Source organism: Pantherophis guttatus, chromosome 4 (genome assembly GCF_059756535.1).
Source record: "Pantherophis guttatus breed Tessera chromosome 4, ASM5975653v1, whole genome shotgun sequence".
Classification (NCBI taxonomy): Eukaryota; Metazoa; Chordata; class Lepidosauria; order Squamata; family Colubridae; genus Pantherophis; species Pantherophis guttatus.
In genome coordinates, this window is record NC_142066.1 from 45,126,291 (window position 1) to 45,138,156 (window position 11,866).

An 11,866-nucleotide genomic window follows, 5' to 3' on the forward strand; every position below is an offset into this window, starting at 1 on the left:
TAGTCTTGCATAAACCATTAAATCAGCTCAGTGGCTTTGAATCAGTCACTCTCTCTCAGCCCTAGGAAGAAAGCAATGGTAAACCACTTCTGAAAGTTTTTCCAAGAAAACTACAAGGACTGGTTTAACCTGTCGCCAGGAGTCAATAAGGAATTGAAGGCTAAAAATTGCCATTGAAACTTAAAAGTCCTATTGGCATGTTAACTATCTTAAAGATGAATGTTGCTTAACCTTTTTTTGTAATTAAGCTCTTACTTCAAGTTAATGAATTATACAGATGTTGGAGAGTATGTGCATGATACTGTACAATCCTCACAATTATAATATTTAGTGTGTCTAAAGCACACAATCTGTGTGCTTCAGTTGCAGCATGTTATGCCATTATTATGGTTGGTCACACAATCAATCAGGTGTTTAGCCTAGATTTGGCATTTTTGTCCACCTGAGTCCTTCCCAAGTACCTGGAATAAGCAGATGTTTTTGTTTAATAATATTAAAAGTATCATCACTAGATGTAAACTGTTCCAAGTAAAGCTGCCTTTTGCAATTGATGTTGATTTTGTCAATGGAAATAAAATTTGAATGCTGGTCCAAATGTTTTGGAATTATACCGTAGGTACTTATTACTGTACTATCTTTGCTTTCTTATGCCCTGGGGATGGGGACGGGGAGGAAAACCAGATGCTCATTGCAGAATCTGCAAAATTTTGGACAGATAGCTATTCAGTCTCTCTCAGAAGACCTCCAGTGAAGAGGAATATATGACTTCATGAAGCAATCTATTTCTGTGGTTGAAAGCTCTTAGTATCTGTTCCTTCCTCGTAATAGCTACCTGAATCTACTTTCTTATAGTATCATCCCATTGGTTCTGGTTTTCTCCTCTGGGGCAATAGAGAACAAGTCCAGTTACCTTTTGGAAAAGCACCTTTGCGACAACCATGACCTTGATAAATGAGAATCTCCATAGACGAAATCCACTCTTTCTTTTGTGTAATAGCTGTTTTAGATAACTTGAAAGGAGTTGTTATATTTCCTCAGTCTACAGTGGTGCAGATTAAACATACCAGTTGTTTTAATTGTTTCTTCATTGGACTTAGTTTTCAGATCTTTCATATCTTGGTAGCCTTCCTTTGGATCTGCTCCAATTTATTGATGTCCTTTTGGAATTGTAGTGTCCATACTGTCCTAAGTGGGGCCTGAACAAGACAGGGTAGGATAGTTACTTTCCAATTTATGGATTCTTTGCTCCCGTTAACACATTCTCAAACAGCATTTGTCTTTTCAGCATCTGCATCACTTTGCTAGTTTATTTTCAACTTGTGATCTGCTAGAACACTTAAATCCTTTCACAGATACTACTGAAATTTCTAATACAGTAATGCATTACTCTATTACTTGTCTCCCCAATCCTATATTAGTGCCTTTCATTTTTTCTCTCTGATTTTACAATACCTATTAAATTTCACTGTTTGTTTCAGCACGCTATTCAAGACAGTTTAGTGTTAGCCATGAATTTTAGTTTTGTACCTTCTGCATATTTAATAATCATCCTCTCTCTCAACCCCCTTCATCAAGATAATTAAGAAAATATTGAAAAGAATAGGGCCCAAAATAGACCCCTATTGCACCACATTACAGGGACCTCCATTATGCCAATTGTAAAAATCACAATTGTATCATTTAGCCTGTATATTACCATGTTAATAATAAGCATATCATGAGAGATTTTGTCGAAGGCTTGACTGAGATCAACGTACATTATGTCCAAAGCACTTCCCCAACCTATTAAACTAATATATTTGTTCAAACCAAAAATATATTTGGAAGAAATAAAGGTCGCCTAGCATGGCCTCTTTGTGACAAATTCATGCTGGCTTTTGCTGATTTTTATTCCTATTCAAATGCTGATAAACATGCTGTTTAATAATCTGCACAAGGAGCTTGCCCAGTATGGACTGCATGTAATTTCCCAAGTCCTCTTTCTCTTGGTTGAAGATAGGAACTTAATTTGTTCTTTTTTACTCTTCTACGACATCATTAGTTTTCCAGGAGTTCTTAAGTATTCTGTGATTATTACACTAATCCTTTCAATATCCTAGGACATAATTCATTTGGCCCTGGATTCATTTACATTTGTTCTTTTACTTTTCAAGCCCCTGTAATAACGCAATAATGTTGAAAGGCTCATATTATAGTTTTCTAATTCTGCCTACACTTTTTTTTTCACTTGATCATGTATTCAACAGAGCAATTGAACTTTAATACCTCCAGTGATAAAATTGAAAGTCAGGAAAGTTAATACCAGACAACTTGGAGAGCATATACAGTATATATGCATTTAAATAACAACAATAACAATGCTGATGTCCTGCAACTCTATCCTGATTAAAAATTCTACAGTCCTAAAATTGTATGCAAAACTGAGATGTTGAAAAAACTTCCTGGAAGAAGACAATGAAAAAAAACTTTAATACTATAGCTGACAAGTCTGGTTACCACTTTTCTGATTAGAAAATTTTATTTAAAATGTTTGCACTCTGCTCCTACAATATGTAACAAAGAAAAGCAGATAGTTATAACCCTGTAAATTGAACTTGATTAAATAAATTTACCTTTATCATAAAACATTATCCAGTTGTGTCTGGACTTTTTTTCTTATGGACTAATATGACTATTTTTTTAAAGTATAGCTAGCTCTCCTATGCCCCACCTCTCATTAAAAGAAAATCAATTAAAATAGCTTGCACAATTAAAAGGATGCAATCCATTTAACCAAGAAACTGACAATCAGGAACAGTTTGTCCACGAAAGCTTTCAAATAATGACCTTATTTCATTCCAGCAAATCAAAGGCTTTTTGAAAAGGAAAGACTTGGCAAATCTTATAAAGCTTGCAATAGAGCAGGCCAGATGAGCTTCTCCTGGGAGGAAGTTTTTAGAACCAGCAAGAGAAAACTGTAGTAAAGGGCTCTGACTTTTATCTTGTACTGGGGAGGAAAAATATACCCTTGAGTACTGTCCCACATTGAGAGGCCAGGCGAGGCCTCTGTTTTTCAGGAAACAATCAGGCTTACATGCCTGCCTAGGTCAAAAAGCTTTTCCCCCACCATATGTATACTGAACAATACTTAACATTTATTTATATTTGAAATGAAGATGAAATGACCATCAGTTATTTTGGCTAATGCATATTCCACTGGGATTGCAATTGTGCTGCTAGCACCCAACCCCCTCATCTCCCACCCCCAAAACATAGGACTTGCTTCCCAGTAAATTGGTAGTAATTGAACAAGCCTGTGCATCTTTTTATGGAATGTTAAGATGCAATGGTTTTTGAGGGGCTTGCTTCTTCAGAAATTTGCAACAGATTGGAGCTATACCATTTGTTTGCTGTTAAAATGGTTAAAATGTAAACATGAAATAAATCAATAGGTAGGAATTAACACAAGGGTTATAGAAAAAGAAATCTAAGAATTTATTTCCAACAGTTTTACATTTGATCAATTTCTGATTAATATGTTAAAAACAGAGACAATTTAATCCACAAAATTTGAATTGTTCAGTAATTCAAATTTAAACATTATTTACAACTTTTTTCCCCAAAAAATAATTTGACTTTAGTATATTTAGATAAGATTCCTATTGATTTCTGGAAATCCATTTTAAATTGTTTATGTATTTACCATCTATTTTTTTGTGATCTTGCCCTATTGCATACATATAAATACTCACAAACAAATCCTGAATTTGACCTAATCCTGAAATAAATTGCTTGTTAATCAATCTCCTTTCAAAAAGTCTTGTGAAGGAGAATTTCCTGCTCAACGTCACAAATACCATAGCTAATGAAAATGATGGATGTATTATCTCAGCAGACTTCATTGAACAAAATGGCAATATAAACCACCACTCTTAGCCCTTCTATGTTTTGATTTTAGCAGGCTTTGGCCTGACAAAGAGATTTTTCATAGAGTTTCTTCACCTTCTTCTGCAGGGCCGAGCCATGTATCCTTCTTTACCAAAGACAGCTTTATCTTCTTGAAGCCTAAGAGATCTTTTTTAATTATTTATGGTGTCACTGGAATGGCTTGATAGCTCCAGTTTTGCTCCCATCTCCATAATGTTGATTTGTCTCATCCCCAGGTTATGCTTTGATGTGATGGTATTTGGGAAAGACCTTAGGGAGACTGAGTGAAGAGACACCGCAAAGGAAATTGTCAGATGTAAATGCCTTATTCTCCAATGTGTAAATAATGTATATATGGAACATCAGAGGTTGACTTATTCTTTGGACTTTAATGTATTCATAACTTACCACTCCCATTCCTAGCTCCACCCCTTGTATATATAAGGAGCCACCCTCACCATTCTCGTCGCTTCTACCTTGAATATTCAGTGAATATAGAATGCCTATCATAATTAAAAAGAAATATATTTAAAGCTTTAACTCCTATTATCTTTATTGAGTCTGATCCTGAAAATATTGCAACAAGCTGGTAGCAGAGGATGGTTAATTGACTCAATAAGTAATTAAAAATGTCCAAGAAAGATAGGCCCAACACCAGGGCCTACAGCAAAGAAATAGAAACTGATCAAGAGATGATCAACGAATCCACCAATGCGATTTCGAGAGAATCCGAAGAATACACCACTGAAGAAGAAGAACTAATGAGTGAAAATAATGACCAGAAAGAAATCGAAATAGAAAATAACGAACTCAGGTCAGAGATATTAAAGATACTAAAAAGCCAAAAGAATGATGAAAGTCTCATCGCGGACCTCCAGGAGATGCTGAAGAACAGCGGAGCAGCGAGAGAGAAAAACGTCATTAAAGAAAAACCCAAAGATCAAAAAATCGTAAGTGAGATGACTACTGAGAAAATAGTTGTTAAAAAGAAAAGATGTGATCCCGCGCGAAATTTTGAATGGCAGCCATCTTGGTTTCAACGAACTTCAAAAGAGAATGGAGCAGAGCCAATCAAAACGCTCAGTTCAAAATTTCTGGCGCGAAAAACACTATCAGACGAAGAAAGTGAGAAAGAAGTCTCAAACTCTTCAGATGATCCAAAATCAGAAAGTGAAGACGATTTAACAAAATCTCAAGTAAAATCAGCAATGAAAACGCTTTTTGCTGCTTTTGGGCCAAGACTGAAAATTACCAAGACATCTACGAAGAAGCAAGAAATCAAACCGGCGACTCAAGACCTGCACGCTCCCATCCTGACTTCGAAAGCGACGACGCCCGAGCCCAGAGAGCCATGCCGATTTCGCCCTACACCACAGACAAAATCGAATACCAACGCACACAAAAGGAAGAAAAGAACCGTCACCACCACCAGAACCCCAAAAACCGAGCCAGAGACCGACTCATCTGAGGAGGAGCGGATCGAGAGAGCTGAAAGGGAGAGAACCTTCCACGACGCCACCAAAGAAGAAATGAGCAACGCGCATGTGCGAAACTACGTAGACGACCCAGAAGGACTTGAACTGGCCAGAGAACCGCGCAGACTCATTGCAAGCATCCCAATGCCGTTCTGTAATTTCCTGCACTTGAGAGATCACGGACTGCCCCAGGTTGTAAGTAATGGACAGAATAATGTAGGTAACTTACCCAGTGACTTCCCAAAACTTAGAATTGATGGCATTAATTTACAAGAGTGGTATCAACAGCTTCAGGTTATTTTCATGAAAGAAAATTTACTATTCTTTATAACTAGCCCTCCAAGAAGACCTTGGACTTTAAAAATAGATTGTTTACATCATAGAGCATTTTTCATAATAATATCTAGCGTGTCTCCTGCAATGTATCATAGCATCAAACCAAACCTAACTGTATCAGAAATAATTCAATGCATGTTTAATCTATTTCACAGCGATAGCGTAGCTACAACCACAAGAATGTCTAAGGATTTCTTTTCCTCTAGAGTAAAACCAGGGGTTTCTATAAGTGAGCATTTGATAAATCTAAACAAAATAAGAGCTGAGCTACAATTGAGGGGGGAAGTGATTTCAGATCAAACAATGAAAAGTGTTATTATCAATTCACTTGATCCATCATGGGATAGCTTTATGTCACACTTAGATACCATTAATTTGGGATATTTATCCATAGAAAGTCTATCTAACAAATTGATAGCAGAAGACAATTCAAGAAAAAATCGATCCAGTAACCAAACAGACCACAAACCTTTTAGGAAAGTAGTCTTTCAAGATAAACATAATGAGGCCTTTAGATGCTACAATTGTGGATCCAGGGAACATAGTAGAAGAGACTGCCCCAAAGTCTCAAGAGAGAGACATAGACCAGAATATAGGAACAAATATAATTACAGACAATCTTCCACTGATAGACACAAATATAGAAGCCCACCAAATTACAAAGAAGGTAGAGGGGGTAGAGAAAATTCAAAAGAGAGGAAATCTGGGTCACTGAATGGGCTAAATAAACAAGACAGCACCAGAACACAGCAGGATGAGAATAACAATTGGCTTATTGATTCTGGTGCAACAAATCACACCACCAACAACAAAAGTATATTATCTTCATTTATAGAAGATAAGTTTGTGATAAAGGTAGCTAATCAAGATAAGGTTCAAGTACTAGGCAAAGGAAATGTGACCTTGCCTGGTCTAGGGAAAATAGAGGGGGTATTATTAATCCCAGAAATACCTCACAACATACTAAGTGCCATAAAATTAAGCAGAGAATCTGATATCAATATAGTTTTCTCAAAGGGGAAAGCAACTATAGAAAAGAACAAAACAAATGTAGGTACTGTAATGATAAAAGGAGGTCTACCCTATCTGATAACTAAAGAAAGATGTTTACATAACATTGATTCAAATATGGAAGATTGTATTGAAGCAGATGATGAAAATGTCAGTAACAGTGACAATGATGAGTGTAGAATAACTCATGATCACAAAAATACATACAAGGAAAAGAAACCAAAAATAGGTAAACCAATTCATGATGAGTGTGCTCACATCTTACACAGGAAGTTAGGACATGCAAGCTTTCCTGTAGTACAAAAAATGACCGAACACGCAGAAGGTGTCAAAATAAAAAATTGTGAAAATTATTTGGAATGCTCAGTATGTAAGTCCACCAAACTAAAAACCAGTCCCAGACCAAAAAAATCTAACAGATCAACTAACAATATTTTTGATTTGGTACATATGGACTTAGTTGGTCCATTAAGTCCCTCAATTACCTATAGAAAACGTTACTTCCTAACAATAGTGGATGACTACAGCCGATATGATTTTGTTTACACATTAAAGCACAAGGATGAAACATTTCAGAAATTTAAGGAATTCTACAAACGTATAGAAACACAACATAATATCAGAATAAAGCAAATTATGACAGATAGGGGATGTGAGTTCATGTCTAAAGAATTCTCCCAATGGTTAAAGGATAGAGGAATGTTACACTTCACGTCCAATCCTTTTTCTGCATTTCAAAATGGAGTTGCAGAGAGGAAAAATTCCACACTACAAACCATGATTAGGTGCACATTAGAGGATGCTAGTTTAGGCAAACAATTTTGGTCAGAGGCATTACATTATTCGAATTACACTCAAAATAGAACCTGGTCCAGTATTGTGAATAAGACACCATATGAGGTGATGTACAATAGAAAACCCAAATTATCACACATGCACATATTTGGAGTCACTGCAGACGTACACATACCTAAACAATTGAGGAGAAAGGGAGAAAACGTATCCAGGAGATTAAGATTCATGGGATACGAAACTGGAACCAAAGGGTACAGATTTATTGATAGTAATAACAAATTTATAGTATCCAGAACAGCTGTGTTCCATGAACAGGCCAATTGGTCAAAATTGCACCTTAATGAAATATTTCCTAATAAATGTAAAGATACGATATCTTGCGAGGAAGGAACAACAGAAAATCAAAATATTAACAAAAGTAAGAACAAAACCAAAACTTGGACTAATAGTCAGCGTAAAATAAAGACAGACACATTAACAAAAAAGGAAGCTAGATATTTGCATGATAACCATAGCAAGCCTGAAAGAACTATTAGAAACAATAGAAACCAAATACCAAATAAATACAAAGATTACATAATGCATATGAACGGAGAACAAATAACACCTAATACATATGAAGAAGTATTGAAACTTCCACATGAAGAAAGAGAAAAATGGGAACTAGCTATGGAAAAAGAGATGGAAAGTTTACAAGGATTAAATGTATTCACACCTGCGATCGCACCTAAGGATAAAACAATTATAGGTACCAGGTGGATTTATAAAATTAAGAACTTAGAAGGAGGCAATACCTTATACAAGGCTAGACTAGTTGCACAAGGCTATGCACAAAAATATCCAGAAGACTATACTGATACATATTCACCCACAGTGAGAACAGAGAGTGTCAAAACAGCCCTTGTAGTAGCATCTGCACTCAATCTGGACGTATTCCAATATGACATACAGACCGCATACTTACATGCAAAATTAGATAAGGAAATATATGTAAGAGCACCACACAGTCAATACACTAATAAGAACGAAATTTGGTTATTAAATAAGAGTCTGTACGGATTAAAGCAATCCGGCAAAAGATGGTACGATTGCTTGGTAAAAGTACTTAAGACCATGGATTTCAACGCCACCACTGCTGATAACTGTTTCTTTGTAAAAAAGAGTAATGATCATATTGAATTTGTATTAATTTACGTGGACGATATTTTATACATTGGAAAGCATAAAGAGAGCAGGGAAATCTTTGTAAATAAGTTAAATGAACACTTCTCACTGAAATCTCTGGGTAAAGTGAATAAATACCTTGGTGTGCAAATTAACAAAACTAAAAGGGGATTCAAACTTACACAGAAAGATAAAATCATCGAACTCCTAAACAAATGTAACTTAAATAATGCCAAAACCTGTGACACCCCTATGCAAACTGATTTTCTTAGAAACACTGATGAATCTTCCCCTGAGTTTAAAGACAACACATTTTACAGATCAGTTATAGGTTCACTCCTTTATATATCTAATTGGACTAGGCCAGATATTGCATTACCTCTCAATCTATTGTCAAGATATGTTAGTAAACCAACCTTGTATCATTGGGAAGCTGTCAAAAGAATTCTAAGATATCTGAAGGGTACATTAGATTTTTGTTTAATGTTGGAACCCAATAATGACAGAGAACCAAAAATTACTTGTTATGCTGATGCAGATTGGGCTGGTGATACATCATGCAGAAAGAGTACTTCTGGTTATGTTTTTCTATTGAATGATTGTCCAGTTTACTGGTATACTGGTAAACAAGAACTAGTAGCCACTTCTACTACAGAAGCGGAATATGTTTGTTTGTCCAAAGCTGCAAATAACCTTGTATGGTTCAATGATCTGATCACTGATGTTTGGAAGAAACCCACCTTACCATTTATTATGCATGAAGACAATAAAGCGGCCATTGAAATATCCAGATCCGATGCAATTGGACAAAGGTCCAGGCATATTGATATAGAGTTTAAGCATGTGAGACAACTGTCTCAAGACGGATTCATTAAAGCAATACATTGCGATACTTCTGAACAATTAGCTGACATATTAACAAAACCCTTACCTTCTAAACAACACAAATATTTAACTTCTAAATTATATGTATTATATTGTCCTGAATCAGAATGTAATTGGTGTTGTGTAACGAACCGGCATTTAGAGGGGGATTTGTCAGATGTAAATGCCTTATTCTCCAATGTGTAAATAATGTATATATGGAACATCAGAGGTTAACTTATTCTTTGGACTTTAATGTATTCATAACTTACCACTCCCATTCCTAGCTCCACCCCTTGTATATATAAGGAGCCACCCTCACCATTCTCGTCGCTTCTACCTTGAATATTCAGTGAATATAGAATGCCTATCATAATTAAAAAGAAATATATTTAAAGCTTTAACTCCTATTATCTTTATTGAGTCTGATCCTGAAAATATTGCAACAGAAATGATTAGATAAGAGACAGCATATCCTATAGCTAGATAGTGAATGGATGGGGCAAAAAATTCAGAGACCATCCCTACCTTCTGGATGGAGATGGAGGAGAGGAGAAAATTGTATTTCCATACTTGCAAGATTCTGCCAGTTAGCTTTACAATAAAGTAGAATTAGCTCATCTGGTTGTGTTTCTTATCTAGTTTACCCTTGCAGCCAATATTAATATTGCAAATATCTTAATACAATTCTTCCCTCCATCTCCCACCACTTCTACTTTACAGCCCAAGAAACTAGAGAGAGTCTCTTCTGAGCCTCTTGCCTCAACCAGTATATTGCTGCAGGATGTACTAGCTGTAATCTGTTAACTTCATGGGTTTCTTCACCCAGTCTTCACCTGTTATGCTAGAAGGATGCTATTGGCTTTACTAAAGGGCTGGCTTCTGCTAAGGTTAACTATTGAAGAAAGCTCCATGTTTTGTTTACAGATTACAAAATATCTATCCTATTAGCATAAATGAAATAAGCATGCAAAAGAAGGAATTGAACATCATCATTCCTGTTTTATGTTATTGAATTCTTTTTATCCATATCCATTGATTCCTAATTCAAGTCCAATTTTGGAAATTAGCTGGATCAGAAACAGAATTGATGTATGCAGTAGAGAGCTTTAATGATAAACAAGTGTTTGAGGGTGGTTGTTGTTTTTAAATGTGTCTGTTTGTATAAGGACTGATGTTGGTGAGGTGGGAACCAGAAGTGCTTAGACCAAACATTTGATCAAGTGCATTCCAGACCACAGACTGGAGGGACGGCAGGGACCCAGAAAGCTATTGACCTAAAAAGACAGGACTGAAATCCTGAACTTCAAACACCCCCCCCCCACACACACACACGCACACACAGAAAAAAAAATCACACAATTTGATTTCTGGATTCTATATCTGGAAGATCTGCCTTCTACTCTGCAATACAACAATTTATTGAGTAATATCAAGGCCTTGAGGTTTCTGCTGTTATCTAACCACGGGATTGAGTTTCTGGAAGAAAAGAGATTTATTGCCCTTCCTGCCCTGAATTCTGACAATATGTGCAGCCATAAACCAATTTAAAACATTAATAGCAAAAGCATGGAGATTCTGTAACAAACCCAAGTGCATTTTACTCCATAATTCAGCTTGACATTGCCAAGTTATCTGTTTTTGCAATTTCATGAACTGACCTTATCAGAAGAGTTACAAGGTTCACAGGGAGGGAGGGAGGGAGGGAGGGAGGGAAGGAAGGAAGGAAGGAAGGAAGGAAGGAAGGAAGGAAGGAAGGAAGGAAGGAAGGAAGGAAAGAAGGAAGGAAGGAAGGAAGGAAGGAAGGAAGGAAGGGCTTCAACTACTAATGTTATGAGGACAAAATTTTGGAAGCATGTTTGCTAGTTGGAATACATCAATATTCCTCTTTTTTACTGATTCCTGTTAACAGCTTAACACTTCTTCCTCTCTAGACCATACTTTGGTGGGGAGGCGGGAGACAGAATTTTATGCTTTTAATGCAATTTTGCAAGATGTGAGTAATTCTATCTTGCACCTATGTTCAGAAACTGTATAGTCTTTCATTCCAGCACAAGCAGATTTTTAAAAAAATATGTTAGCAAGTATCATCCTGATCCTCTTAATTCTGAATGAGGTAAATGGGGCAGAACATTTCTTCCCCCTCCCCCAAACTTTGCAAATGTCTGACTTCTATTAACGTCAAAGAATCCACTCTGGTTTCTATTACAGCCCTTGATTCTCAACCCTATAATTTCTGCTAATGTCCCCCTGCCACCTCCCATTTCACTTGTTAATCCTTTTTTGGTTAAAGGTTTCCTCCCTTGCTTTTTTTT